The following is a 14,627-nucleotide window of genomic DNA, read 5'->3' on the forward strand; positions in this document are numbered from 1 at the left end:
GAAACAGACAGAAATCTTAATAAATTCTTATTGAATCTTTGTAAGCAGAAAAGTTTTAGGTCCAGTGAACAAAAGCTTAGCCTATATCTGCACCCACAAAAGACTAAAGAAAGGAAAGGAGAGAGAGACAGAATCATGGACTACAAATTAAATGTTAGACTTGAGTCAGTTTACACACCCAGAACCCCTTGAATGAAGAAGCCAGGTTTTCTCGAGGAAGGACCTGATACGCTACTGAAAATGCACATGGTTACTCACTCTTTCAGCCTTTCTCAAAGAGACCTAAAACCCTTTACCAGGATAACTATAAATTTGGAAAAAGGCAATAATCAGAACTTTTGGGAACTACTGACACTGTTTCTGAACTGACACTAATTCTAGGAGAACCAAAACATCATTGTGTTCCACCAGTCAGAGTAGGACTTTCTGGCTGCTAGATGACTAATATAATTTTAGCTTAGGTCCATCTCAGACTGGGCTCAATAACTTTGGTTATTTCCCCAGGTGGGAAATGCAGAGTTGGAATATGCAGACTCAGCAGCTGGCAGTCGCCACATTGGTCCCTTGACCTGTTGGATGAGGGCTCTTAAGGTGAGAAAAGCCAAGTGAAAACTATTAGAATTATTATTACCTAGGAAACTAGGTTCTCCTGAAGGCTGGACAGTCATCGCTCTGTATCCACAGGGAATTACTTCCAGGATTCCCTATGGATATTGGAATCAGAGGATGTTCAAGTCCCTTAGGTAAAATGGTGTGGTAATTGCATATAACCTAGAACATCCTCTCACATACTCTGAATCATCTGCAGGTGCCTTATAAAATCTAATACAATGTGAGTGTTATATAAATAGCTATCATACTGTATCATTTTTACTTTGTATTGTTATTGTATTTTTACTTAAAAATAATTTTGATTGGCAGCTGGTTGAAATCTGACGATGCAGACCTTGCAAATATGGAGGGCAAACTGTAATTGTTCTAAATCATCATCTAAAATGTGGTACTATTTCTGTCATAATCAGGATTCTTGAGTCAAGAAATCAAAAGGTAAAAATGGGAATGGCATCACTCATTATTACCTATAGTGATCCACTAGCAAAATTTTATTTCCTGTTTCTACAACTTTAGGTTCTTCAGTCCTAGGTGTCTTAGTTCTAGAGAAAGGAATGTTTCCATCAAAACACACAACAATGGTTCTATTAAATTGAAAGTTATGACCATCACGTGGCCACTTTGGTTCCTCATGCATCTGAGTCAACAGGCATATAAGGGAGTCATGGTGCTGGCTGGAGTTATTGATCCTGAGCGCTGCAGGAAACTTAGACTACTACTCCACAAGGGAATCAAGGAAGAGTATTCTGAAACATAGGAAATCTTTGAGGACGGCTCTTAATGTCCTGCTCATGTCTTGTGATTAAGTCAATGAAAAATTCCAAGAACTTATTCCAGGAAGAAGGACTACTAGTAGCCCAGACTCTTCAAGAATAGTAGTTTGGTGGTAGTTTACCACCAGGTAAAGAAACATAACCAGCTGAGGTAAAGAGAATATAGAGTGGATAGTGGAAGAGAGGTCTAAATATCAGTTATGACCACATGGCCTGTTACAGAAATGAAGACTGTAATTGTCATGAATATTTCATCTTTCTTTTGTTATGAGTATATTTGTGTATGAAAATATATGCAAGATAGTTTTGCTGTCTTCACTCTCTTATTCCCCTACATGTAACATATGATGTATTAACTTTACATCAGCATTATGGATATCATTGGTTTGTTCCCAATTTTTATGGTTACTTTTCTGTGTCAACTTGACTGAGCCTTGGACAGCCCAGATAATTGGTTATACATTATTCTAGTTTTGTGTGTGATGGTGTTTCTGGATGAGTTTATCATTTGAGTTGATAGACTGAGCAAAGCAGTTTGTGGGCACACCTCATCCAATCCATTGAAAGCCTGAAAAGAACAAAAATACTGAGTAAAGAAGAATTTGACGTCTGTGTCTGACTGTCTTCAAAGTGGAAGAGCCCCCTTTTCCTGCCTTTGCACTAAGACTCAGACTGAAACTTACACCATCAGCTGTCTTGGTTTTTGGGCCTTCAGATTCAGACTCGTACTATATCTAATTGCTTGTTTAGGTTTCCAGCTTGCCAAATACAGACCTTGGGATTTCTCATTTTTCATAATCACATGACCCAATTTCTTATAATATCTATCGATCGATCGCTTTCTCCATCAAACTATCTATCTATCCCCTATCGGTTCTATTTTCCGGGAGAATCCTGAGTACTATATACCCATCTACTTGATTTTCTTACATGCCTTGTTCAAGTGAGGAAGTCTCAGAAGCAGAAAATACAAGATTAGTAATTTCCAAATATCAAAAAATAGAAGCAGTTAGAATTTAACAATTATTTAGACATTAAGAATTATTTAAGATAAACAATAATAATAAAACCCTCATAACCTAAAGAAAGGAACTTAAAGAATTGGACTAAGACAGTATCCTGATTTGTACAGAGTTGGAGTATTTTATCTTGAGTGAACATAAAGAAAATAACTGAATAGCAGTGCTGAGACAGAGACACAATAGCTGCTGCAGCATTGTCTTTATCTAGTCACCATTAGTCTGAAACTGTGGCAAGGACATCTATTTTCATATCATTGTTAATAACTGAACAGATCTTATAGGAGGAGTGAAAGTCAGAAACAACTGTGAAGTGGATCTTATATTATAAAAGGAAGAAAAAATGTTCACAAATAGTTATTCAATAACTTTGCCGAAGGAAAAAAACACTCAGAAACTGAAATGGTTTATAAATACACACAAGCAATTCAAAATGCACTTCCAGGTAGATAATAGTGCCTCCATTCTTCCTTCTTCCCCAAATAAAATGTCATATAAAAAGAAATCCTAGGTAAGGGCAACCGTTCTTGCCCGTTCTCCCCATTTTTCTCTATCTGAGTCATTGCCATCACCTCTAGTTCAGTGGTGTAATTCTTTCTTCCATTAACTTTAATAGGCTTTATACCAATGTTAAGCAATGGGATCATTTTACACTGACCGGGTTAATGAGAAATACCTCCACTCAATTAGTTTCTCAATACTGGAATACTTTGAAATGAAGAAGAAATAGGCAATCTGAAAACCCTAAGCTGAAAATTAGGTAAAACTGTCTCTATTTTAATATCCCGTGATGTTTGCAAAAAACTTGATAATTTTTCTGTAATTACAGTGAGGAAAATGGATTCAACAAATATCTGGAGAATAGATCATATACTATCCTTCACAGATGGAATATTTGTAAAACTATACAGGTAGTTTTTAGCATGTTTCTTGGAATGAAGTCCCAAATATTTGGGATTTTTACATTTTGTCATTACGGTTTCCCTTATAGTTTCAAACAAATATTTTATCTGATATAAAATTGAGATAAGATTTTTACATGAATGCATTAGTTTATAGAAATTGTGCTCTTGCTAAAATTTATATGATCCTCAAGTATTTCTTATCTGTAATATACTAAAATACTGCTTGAACATTAGATTGTATTTTAAATATTATGAAGAATTGGTTACATTGGAAAGAGTTGAAAGAAAAATAAACTATTGTTTAGTTTTTTAATGATTCATTACAGAAAAATCAACTATTTTTATTGTTTAATGATTCATTAAAATCATATGTAAACACACAACTTCAGTGTATTGTAAAATTACAACAAATAAGAATACACAATACATTTTACTGAAGAGGCAAAACTAATTATTTTCTATCTCCATGTCAATTAAAAATACAAATTTGCATTAGCCTTATCTATTTATGTACACAACAAATGAATTTGCATGCTTCTGTTCACATATACACATGTGCACACAAACATAATTACAATTTTAAGTTTATTCAATAAATTTGTCCAAGTTTGAATTAATTATTTTTTTAAAGATTTTTTTTTTAAGTGCAAGGTTGCAAGTGCAGGTTTGTTACACAGGTAAACTTGTGTCCTGGGGATTTGTTGTACAGATTATTTAATCACCCAGGTATTAAGCCTAGTACTCATTAGTTACTTTTCTTGATCTTCTTCCTCCTCTCACCCTCCACCCTCTGAAGGGGCCCAGTGTGTTTTGTTCCCCTTTATGTGTCCATGTGCTGTCATCATTTAGCTCCCACTTACAAGTAAGAACATGCAATGTTTGGTTTTCTGTTCCTGGGTTAGTTTGCTAAGGATAATGGCCTCCAGTTCCATCCATGTCCCTGCAAAGGACATGATCTAGTTCTCATTTATGGTTGCATAGTATTCCGTGATGTGTATAGGTACCATATTTTCTATCACCTTTATCCCTAGGCAATCAAGAATAATTTCTAGGTGTTCAGATTTTCACCAATAAGTAGCTGAATATTATAGGAGCATACAAATATTCAGTAAAAATGATTTATTCAGGCAATGATTCAATCAGTAAAAATAAATCAACCATTTTTACTGAATATTTGTGTGCTTCTCTGATAGAGCATTCAGCTACTTATTCATGAAAATCAAAATGCCTAGAAATTATTTTTTATAGCCTAGGGCTAAAAGAAATTGTTTTACTGTGAGTTCACTCTCCTATGAAGAGTGTTAGAGTGTAATTACCTACATAGATTTTTTCCGTAGGGTAATAGAAACATTTTGTTTGTTTATTTATTTATTTATTTTAAAGTTCTATTTTCCATGTGATTCTCATCCTTTTGTATATAAAAGGCAAATGGTAAAAACAAATGAAGTAGAAAATATTAACCTCTTATCCTGGTTGTTCAGAAATTGTGAAAAAATCCTTTTTTATTCCTGTACATTACCTCACAAAGTTTTAGAGAAAGGGCACCAAACTTATAAGGCAATGGACATATCAGTTGAAGGAAGATTTCATATCAACACATTTAAAAAGAAGCTGAAGAAATCACAAAAGGAAGGAAAAACAATTAAAATATTTACAAAAGAACTTTCTAATGGGAATGATGATTTTCTAAAGAAGGAAACAATTGTTCATACACCTTTTTTTTGTTTTTTTTTTGAGATGGAGTCTCACTCTGTCGCCCGGGCTGGAGTGTGTGGCATGATCTAGGCTCACTGCAACCTCTCCTCCAGGATTCAAGCAATTCTTCTACCTCAGCTTCCTGAGTAACTGGGATTACAGGTGCCGGCCACCACACCCAGCTAATTTTTGTATTTTTAGTAGAGACAAGGTTTCACCATGTTGGCCAGGCTGGTCTTGAACTCCTGACCTTAGGTGATCCGCCCACCTTGGCTTCCCAAAATGTTGGGATTACAGGCGTGAGCCACTGCACCCGGTGGTCATTCCCTCTTTTCCTCCACTGCAGGCATGCATGCAACCCCACAGGCCCTCATCTTCTCATTCAGTCTAAAAGGGTTAGATTACACTATCTTTAAAGTCCTTCCAATGTCTGGTTCCTTCATCCCTTCAAAACAGTTTAATGTTTCTGAGATTATTATTTTCTGCATTAGATAAAAGATACCTGTGGAATAAAAATCATGAGTCTTCTAGCCCTGGTTAAGGATAAGTAAGTCAGAAGAAACTTTACGTATTCAATTTCCCATAATTGTCCATCTGTCTGTGTGCCATAAAGACCAGGAGAGGTCAGTGTGTGGTGATCACAAGGGAGCACCCTTTTGAAGTACTGGCAACTAACAGATGTCTTAAAATTTAAAATATGGCAATTTATGTCAGAGGAAAAATACCCATGGCTGTAAATGACATACTTCTTTCAAACAGGAGGTTTGCAAACATTGAGAAGAAATAAAGCAAGAGACAGTAATATATTGGAGCAGTTTAGGACACGCTATCTACTATAACTGCCTTGAAAACCACAGTAGCAATTTTCCTCCAGGTGTACTAGTATCTTTTATCCTAAGAGAATTAAAATTCTCTGATAGGCAGCTTCTTATAGGCAGACCTGTTTTCCACTCTGTAGCAAAGTGATTGTCCAAACACACACATTCTTCACAGTGGATCTCTCCAGAGTCATTTCCAAAGTGTGTACAGCTATCAGTGCTGAAAAAAAAAGTTACATACATATTTTAATATATAATATGACTATCGATGTATGATTCACATTCTATAGCCCATTAGGAACTACATCTTGCTGTTAGAAATAGTGTGTGGCACTTTTAAAAAAGTGAAATGGAAGAGACAGAAGCTACAGAAGGCATTGTTCAAATACTACTAGTATTAATAAGAAAAGTCTCAAAAGAAACTATGTTTCTAAAATTAAACATTTCCCAACAGATACAAAAATATACTATTTTCAGGTTTGTAAATGTATTTGTAGTAATATCACATGCTTTTTGAGTACCACTAACTCAAATACAAAACTTCAGGATTATTGATTTGATTTGACCTAGTATCACCTTTTGTTTGCCAGGAGGAACATGTTTTCAGGATTAAAATATGGAGAAGGTATGCTTGGGTGGAGAAGAAGATAGAGAAATGGGGACTCTAATTCACTCCTAAGGTGAATGTAATTTAATATAAACTTTCTGTAAACAATTTAGGAAATAGGGTGCAAAGTTCTGGAAAAAAGGTCTAAATTAGGTGATACTAATTCTAAGAATCACTCTTATGATAAGGAATGATTAAATATAATTGTATAAGTATACATTATCTTTAACTTACTATTTTTAGTAAAGTTATATTTCTGAGAGCCCAAACTGAACACAATGAACATTTATGAGAGTTAAAATTGCAAAGAACTTAAATATTCTACAAGCTATAGCCACATTCATGCATCCACTAATGTCCAAGTGTTTTAATTTTTAATGTTATGGAAGAGTGTTCACAAAGCATTAAGTTAAATGAAAATAAAAAGAAATTAGTTACAATGCACACATACATACACACACACATACTTGTATATAGCCAAAATTTTATTCAATGTACATTTATTTATACATAAATACGTAAATGCATTCATGACATAAATAAGTGAAAGTGAGTTTATATGAAATGTATGGAGTAACATTAAGCTACCTGTCACAGTGTCTCCTGCTCCATCTTCCTTTTCCCAGCTGCAAAAAATATCCTCTAGTACTGTTAGTCTGCAGTCTTCTGGCCCTTCCCACTGCTGATTAAGCCTTTGTTTCACATGGCAGTGGGATCTGGATGGACTCTACGGTGTCTGGTCTTTCCCTTCCCAACTAGTAAGACAAGGGAAACATTCTCTGGATTCTCTCAGATCCCCCCTGTAAAAGCCTCATGGTGTTTCTAGAGAAAAAAGTATTCAAATGGGTCGAAAGCCCATTACCGTAGCCCCATACTAATGTTCAACCTCCAAGGAATTATCAGTGTTTCTTCTTTGATATTCTGGCGGGCTTTCTTGGTATCTAGCAGCCTCTGCCCAAGGTTAGCAACTCTTTGACTCCTCTGTCTCCCTGGATGTGCCTATGTCTCCTCAGAATTTTGGACGGTCGTTTATCCTTTGACCTGTTTTCATATGGGTTAGAAAAGCCATCACTTTACAGCCTGAACAAGGTTTTTCTTGTTGTAAGAGTAGGGACTTCTTTTTTTTTTCAGCTCATGAGATATACAAGATAAATCCCAAAGCGGTTAATCTGGAATAAACAAACCACAAGAGTCACTTGTGAGATCTAATTCCACAGAAAGAGATATTTTATGTAATGCACTTAATTTGAGAAAATTGAAAGTACTAATTTCCAAACCTAAAAATAATAATGAACCATTCTAAAATAATAATTACTTGTATCATTTAAATACATGTATGCCCAGCTTCTAGTTAATTGACTATACTTTATCTCTTGCATCCCTTTGACCCCATGGAAAAATTGAAATGAGAAAATTAAGCACATGCAAAGGAAACTATAATCTAAGGCTGGAATATATTATTCTAAATATGAGGTTCTTTTTGAAATAAAAATAGGAGATAGAAAGGCAAGATTAGTAACAGGATCAACTGGGAACTGAAATGACTTTTTTCCCCCCTTAGTACAAATGATTGATTAACGGGATTCAGAAAACACTTTGCTTATGTTTATTGATTAACTCAGACCAAAAGTATAATATTGGACATGAGGACAATGTGAATAGTATTAAGGATGACAGTAATAATAATACTGATCATGGTGATTATTGTGATGATTTCAATTCCAGTTCCCTGAGAACAAATGCTTCCATGAGTTTTTCTTGATGTAAGAGTTATTTCAGGTTACAAGTTTCTCAAATAAATATCATTATCATCACAGAGGCTTATTATATCATTTTATTAGAAAGTGTACATGTTATCATTCATTCAAATATTCTTCATGACCCTATAACATCTCCATTATTATTCTCAATTTGGAGACACAGAAGAAGTGTTCATAAGTATATTTCCTACAAGTTATAGATCTAAGAAAAAAGTCAAACTGTAGCCTCAGACTCCAAAATTCTATCATTTGCCTGTGTTTTCTTCTGCACAAAAAAAGCTACAATGGTACTAATATTCTATGATCAATATGAACCAGACACTGTTTCTAAGCCCATATCACATCTCATTTACAAAATATAAATTTGACTTATTATTATCACACTCTTTTTATAAATAAAAAGACTAAAGCACAAAGTAGTTAAGTAGCTCATCAAAGATGTTACCATTAGTATGGGAAGATTTGGAAGTCAGTATGTCTGGCTTCAGAGACTGTGCTTTCTTAGAAAGTAATATCGGATTGAAGTGTTTACGTTGTAAATATATATACAATTACATGGTGCATAATGATGCTTTTGCCAATGACAAGCCACACATACAATTGTGGCCCCATGGGACCATAAGATTATACAATTGAAATAATTTTAATTCACCCATTTTATGTTTAGATACACAAATAGCTACCTTTGTGTTGCAAATGCCTACACTATTCAGTATAGTAACATGCTGTACAAATTTGTACCTTAGAAGCAATAGACTATACCATATAGCCTAGACGTGTAGTAGGCCATACCATCAAGGTTTGTGAAAGTTCAGCCTATATAATCAAAATTCACATAATAACAAAACCACCTAACAAGGCATTTCTCAAAATGTATAGCCATGATTACTGACACATGGACATAGGACTATACACACACCGAAACAGAGAAAAGAAGATATATTTAGAGACTGCAAAAGCTTCAAATGTTTGTGGGGAATGAGATAGATTAAAATAATTATTTCAAGGCCAGGAACGGTGGCTCAAGCCTGTAAGCCCTGCAATTTGGGAGGCTGAGGAGAAAGTATAGCTTGAACCCAGGAGTTTGAGACCAGCCTGGGAAACATGGCAAAACCCTGTTTCTACAAAAAAAAAATAAAAAGAAAGAAAGAAAATTTAGCCAGGCATGGCAGCAACTGCCTGTAAGTCGAGGCTGGAGTGAGCTTTGATTGTGCTCTTGAACCCTGGAGGTCAAGGCTGAACACTGGAAGTCGAGGCTGAAGTGAGCCTTGGTTGTGCTGCTGCACTCCAGCCTGGGCAACAGAGTGAAACCCTGTCTCAAAAAAAAAAAAAAGATTATGTCAATATTCCAAAATATTACCTTTTAAAGACAAACATAATTAACATATTTTATGGTATTTTTTTTTTTTTTGGTGCACACACACGATAGTGTTTTGTATGACTAACAGTATACTCTAAACGTTACTTTGCAATATCCTTTATGTTTATTATTTTTTTTAATACTTTAAGTTCTGGGGTACATGTGCAGAACGTTCAGGTTTGTTGCATAGGTATACACATGCCATGGTGGTTTGCTGCACCCATCAACCTGTCATCTACATTAGGTATTTCTCCTAATGCTATCCCTCCCCTAGTCCTCCACCCTCCGACAGGCCTTGGTGTGTGATGTTCCCCTCATTGTGTCCACGTGCTCTCATTGTTCAACTCCCACTTATGAGTGAGAACATATGTTTATTATTTCTTAACTCATAAATAGTATAGGTTATTCCATCTACTTTTACTGCTTATATTTAGGAGAAAAAAGCACATGTACAATAGAAGAAGAGTCCAAGTAAGCCTAGTGTAAATTCGTGTGCTGCAAGTTATATGATATGGACGTGGAGATGCTTGACTCAGATAACACTTTTAAGAAAGTACTTTGATAAGTGAGGTTATTACAGCTTCAAGCTGTTAACTCCTTTAAGTTTTCCTAATCTTTTGAGGCAAGACCATGTTCTTGGCATGGCCTTTCACAATCACGAAGACTGCAATATAGGACCTAGCCTCTTTTCCCTGCATGGAAATCCAGTAAACCTAGATTATGGGAATGAGTGGTTAAAGAGGCCAAAACATGACTGATGAAGGGTGAATTTAGAGATGTGTAGTGAATAATTAACTTTACCCAAAGAAAAGTCTGGCCTTTGTTCTTTGCTGCTGTTGGGTAACCTCTAGGCTCTGAGTGTCCTGCCTGAGAGGAATATCTTTATTCTAGAATTTGTCCACAGGAAATCTAACAAAGTGGCATGCAATGGAAGCTTTGAACCATGCCCTATAAGTTCAGAGCTCTAGATGAAGTGGAGAAAAATGCATTAGTCTTACCTCTTGGCTGAGGGTGGGAACTGGAGACTAAAGTTTAGCCACAGAGACAGTATGTGATCAATAAGAACTCTGAACACTGGGCAGGGCGCTGTGGCCTGTGATCCCAGTACTCTGAGAGGCCGAGGTGGGCAGATCACGAGGTCAGGAGATCGAGACCATCCTGGCTAACACGGTGAAACCCCGTCTCTACTAAAAATACAAAAAATTAGCCGGGAGTGGTAGGGGGCGCCTGTGGTCCCAGATACTCGGAAGGCTGAGGCAGGAGAATGGTGTGAACCTGGGAGGCAGAGCTTGCAGTGAGCCCAGATCGCGCCACTGCACTCCAGCCTGGGCGACAGAGCGAAACTCCGTCTCGGAAAAAAAAAGAAAAGAAAAGAAAAAGAATTCTGAACACTAAAGCTTTGGGTCGGATTGTCTACCTGTCAGTATTCTGAATATTGTAGCACATTGATGCTGAGAGGGCCACATATCTCTGAGCATGAGGAAAGCTTCGAGTTTAGAACCCTCTCAGATTCTGTAATATCCATTTCTTCATTGAGCTGGTTCTAATGTGGATCCTCTGCCTGTTACAAACACAATGGGGAGTATAATCGCTCTCAAGGAGTTCTGTGAGTCGTCCTAGTAAATTACTGATCTTGGAATCCATAGGGATCTATAAATTTGTAGTCAGCTAGTCTAAAGTGAGAGTGGCCCAGGAGGCCCCTGAAATTATGACTGGTATCTGAAGTGAGAGTAAGTCTCATAGGGCCTATTCTCTCATTCTATGCAGTTTGCCCAACTCATGTGCAAGGGGATACCCTCAGCATAAAGAGCTTAATACCTTAGCCAGGACTCTGGGGCCGGGGGGTGGGTGGTGGTGCAGGCTCAATGCCAGGTTGGCTCCTAGAAGTCTGGAGAAAATAAACCCAGGAAGAGTGAAGCTGAAAAGCTTTAATTGCCATAGCAGATGGTGGAGGAGGAGTAGAACAAATGAAGAAGACAGACGTGCTAGAGTGTGTGTATTATGTGAGGTCACAAAACCCATGAGATAATTTTGTTTTATGAGAAGGCCAAAGAGCACACAATTTACCAAGGTCATAAGGGACACACTGATTAAGAGAGTCACCATCATTAAGAAGTTCAGTGGCAACTCAGCAGGCTAAAATAGAGGGTAGGAAAGGTTATAGAGTTTAACTTATTAATAGCAGTGGAGAATGTAGGTCATTTAAGAACCAGCAGAACCTTCAAGAGGATGCAATTTTTGTAACGACTGGCAAAATCTAAGTGGCAGCTGCAATGGTTTAATCTGAGGAGTGTTACAGAAATCAGTAATAGACATAGCGACTCCAGGAGCAAAAGAAATGGGCAGCCAACTAGGGTACTGTGTAATGTAATCACAATGTAAAACGCGACTAAACAAAGCAAGAATGAGTAAGTGGAAGGCTAAGAGCAGTAATCTTAATAAAAACGATAATACTTTGTCCAGTTCCTATAGCTTTCTCCCTGAAACACACTGACTAAAGAGATTTCCAGGTCTGTAGGAAGAAAGACGTGGCAAAAAGAAAATGCTGTTATAATTTTATCAGTTCTTTTCCAGATGCCTTGTGGCTATTTGCTTGGATGACAGCACAATGCTCAACGAAAATTGCATGCCATTTCAAGAACTATGGAACACAGCGTCTGAGATGAGATAGATTATCCGATACATGATGTGTTATCATGTTCCTCTCCCCATTAAACTGGAGTTCTTCTGATCCAGGTTAAAAAGTAGAATCCTTGTCAAAGTCCAGCAAAGAGAGGGTTTACGGCATTAGAAAAATTACCTAGTAGTCATTTCACCAGTCTCTAAATAGATAATTAGAACTGGATGTTTTGTGGTTAGAGCAATCTCTACATTGTGAACCTGGCTCGTGGCATAAGAGCTATAATAGTAGATAATTTTAAAAGATGGAAATTTTTAAAACTTCCCCCAGCCAAGATTATAAATACAAAACAATATTTTGTGATGCAGCAGGATGGTGGCAATTAGTGCACCATGTAAAGAGCTAAGAAATGCAGAGCAGAGGGTCCCTGTCACCACTTCATTTGATTCACCAGTCTGAACCCTGAAAGTGAATTTTGTGGACTACCACAAGAGCACAGGAAGTGGGTCCAGTAGCATCTGATATGTTGAACATGGAATAATACTTGTGCAAAACATCATGTCGCTCCATTACGCTGATGTTATGGAGTTCAGAAAACACTACCTCAAAGCATGGTGCTTTGACATGCTGAATACTTTGAACTAAAGCAGCAGCCTCAAAACCAAAATCTCTCTCTTGCTTTCTCCTGCCCCACTGTGTCTCATCTCTCTGCCTCTCCCGAAGCAAAGGGAGAGGGTTTTCTCTGAAGTTCCTTTATCTACCTGAAGACCGGATCCACCAAAGAAGAGCTCAGTGTCTTCGATCTTCCCACTGAAATTTCATTAACCAAGAAAGATGAAACTCATTTCACAGAGGAAGAGACTGAAAATCAAACACCATACCTGGAGCCCAGACAAGCTTTGTCCCAGGCTATCTGTTCTGCTGTCTCATTTATCTCTCCTAAAAATCATTTCCCACCCCTCTAAAAATTGGCCTACACCCCCCATTTTCCATTATCCTATGAAGAAAAGTATCTAAACATCTAGACCTCATTGGGATATTGAACACTCGCCTTCCTGTGATGCTCCTAAGCACATAAGTAAATTTCTATGCACTTGTTCTTGCTCATTGGTCTACTGTCAGTTTATTTCTCAGACTCAAATATCAAACCTCAAGAGGTGACAGATGGAGTTCTTTCATCCCTACATCATCATGAAGAATTGGCAGCATAATCAACAAGTGCTAGCAGGATGGAGACTTTAATAAAATATGTGAATTCCAGAGTATGAGAAATAAACCTTATGGATAACAAGAAACTACCATTTCAGTAAAATCTGCAGGGGCCTGAACGGTTAGGAGCATGCTGGGATATCCTCTCCCAAACAAAAGGCAAAACGCTGCAGCTTGCATTCCCTACCACGATGAAGCATGGGTACCACCTAGTAAACATCTCAAGGTTCTGGAGACAATACAGTTCACCCCAAAGAATGCTACCTGGATATATAGCAGGTGATATGGAAGGCTATTTGCTTTAAGGAGGCCTAGGGCAAGGAAGAACTCTGAAGTAGGTCCAGGCTGTGGTGCAAGCAGTGTTCTCAGCAGTATCTACAGTGTAGGAAATACCAGGGGTAGCAAAGAATGCACTGTGGAGTTAATGACAAACTCTATTGGTAGGATCCTAACATAAACCCATTAGAAAGACCATGCCCTTTGCAGCACAAAGATACATTATTTAAAAAACAGCTGTTGGCATGCATCTGTTTCTGGATAGAATCTGATTTACATTGAGACACAGATGAACTTGTGTTTGGAATTACACATCAGGAGCTGAGTCTTGTCAGAACTTTCAAGTCAGGCAGGTCTAGTGGCAAATTTATTGAAAAACAGAAATAATAAATTTAGGACTGAGCACAAGTAGAACAAGAGAGCATAAGCAAAACTATGTGGGCAAGTTTCCTGGACTCCCATGTCACAAAGAACATTTGCACCATCACTCCTCCCTCAGGTTGCACCAATGGTCGTAAGCGCCATTACAAACAACTGAATGTGGATAAAGAAGTGGAAGCATGGTTTAGCCATGGGTTAGCTAAACATGTTGGTTCTATAGTAAACTGTAGAGTAGCTTCATTGCAGGGAGCCTTGAATGACAGGCAAAAGAGAAAAACCTCTCCAATGGGTGAAGCTATGGGTGGTAAACCTGATTACTCATATGATTTGAGGACTATCTGAAGCTAAGAGTAGTAGTTAACTACATAGATAATTATTCAGGAGACCACAGGAAAGACATTGAAAGATTAGTGAGAGAAGGCCTGGAGTAGAGACAATCAGATGGACATGTAGGAGTTGGGACAAAGTGAAGATCTGTGTATATTAATGTGCAACAGAAAATATCCACCATAGAAAAGACATTCTCTAATATAATAGATATAAATGGCTAAGCCGATGGATGTTAGCCAGAGTTTGTCAGTAGCTACTTAGT

The 14,627-nt window shown here is 37.3% G+C and overlaps 1 long non-coding RNA gene across 1 annotated transcript in view; it reads right to left on the reverse strand.

Annotated features, from left to right (window-relative positions):
• Positions 1–3,756: 3,756 nt before the first annotated feature.
• The window catches only part of LOC134732699 (uncharacterized), a 53,340-nt gene continuing 42,469 nt past the window's right edge, over positions 3,757–14,627 (reverse strand). Inside the window, exons 2-3 of the long non-coding RNA XR_010116123.1 lie at positions 7,018–7,598; positions 3,757–6,042 (exon numbers count right to left, since the gene is read on the reverse strand). This is a non-coding gene — a long non-coding RNA (uncharacterized lncRNA). The remainder of the gene's footprint in view (positions 6,043–7,017; positions 7,599–14,627) is intronic.

The sequence above is a fragment of the Symphalangus syndactylus genome, chromosome 16, assembly GCF_028878055.3.
Source record: "Symphalangus syndactylus isolate Jambi chromosome 16, NHGRI_mSymSyn1-v2.1_pri, whole genome shotgun sequence".
Lineage (NCBI taxonomy): Eukaryota > Metazoa > Chordata > Mammalia > Primates > Hylobatidae > Symphalangus > Symphalangus syndactylus.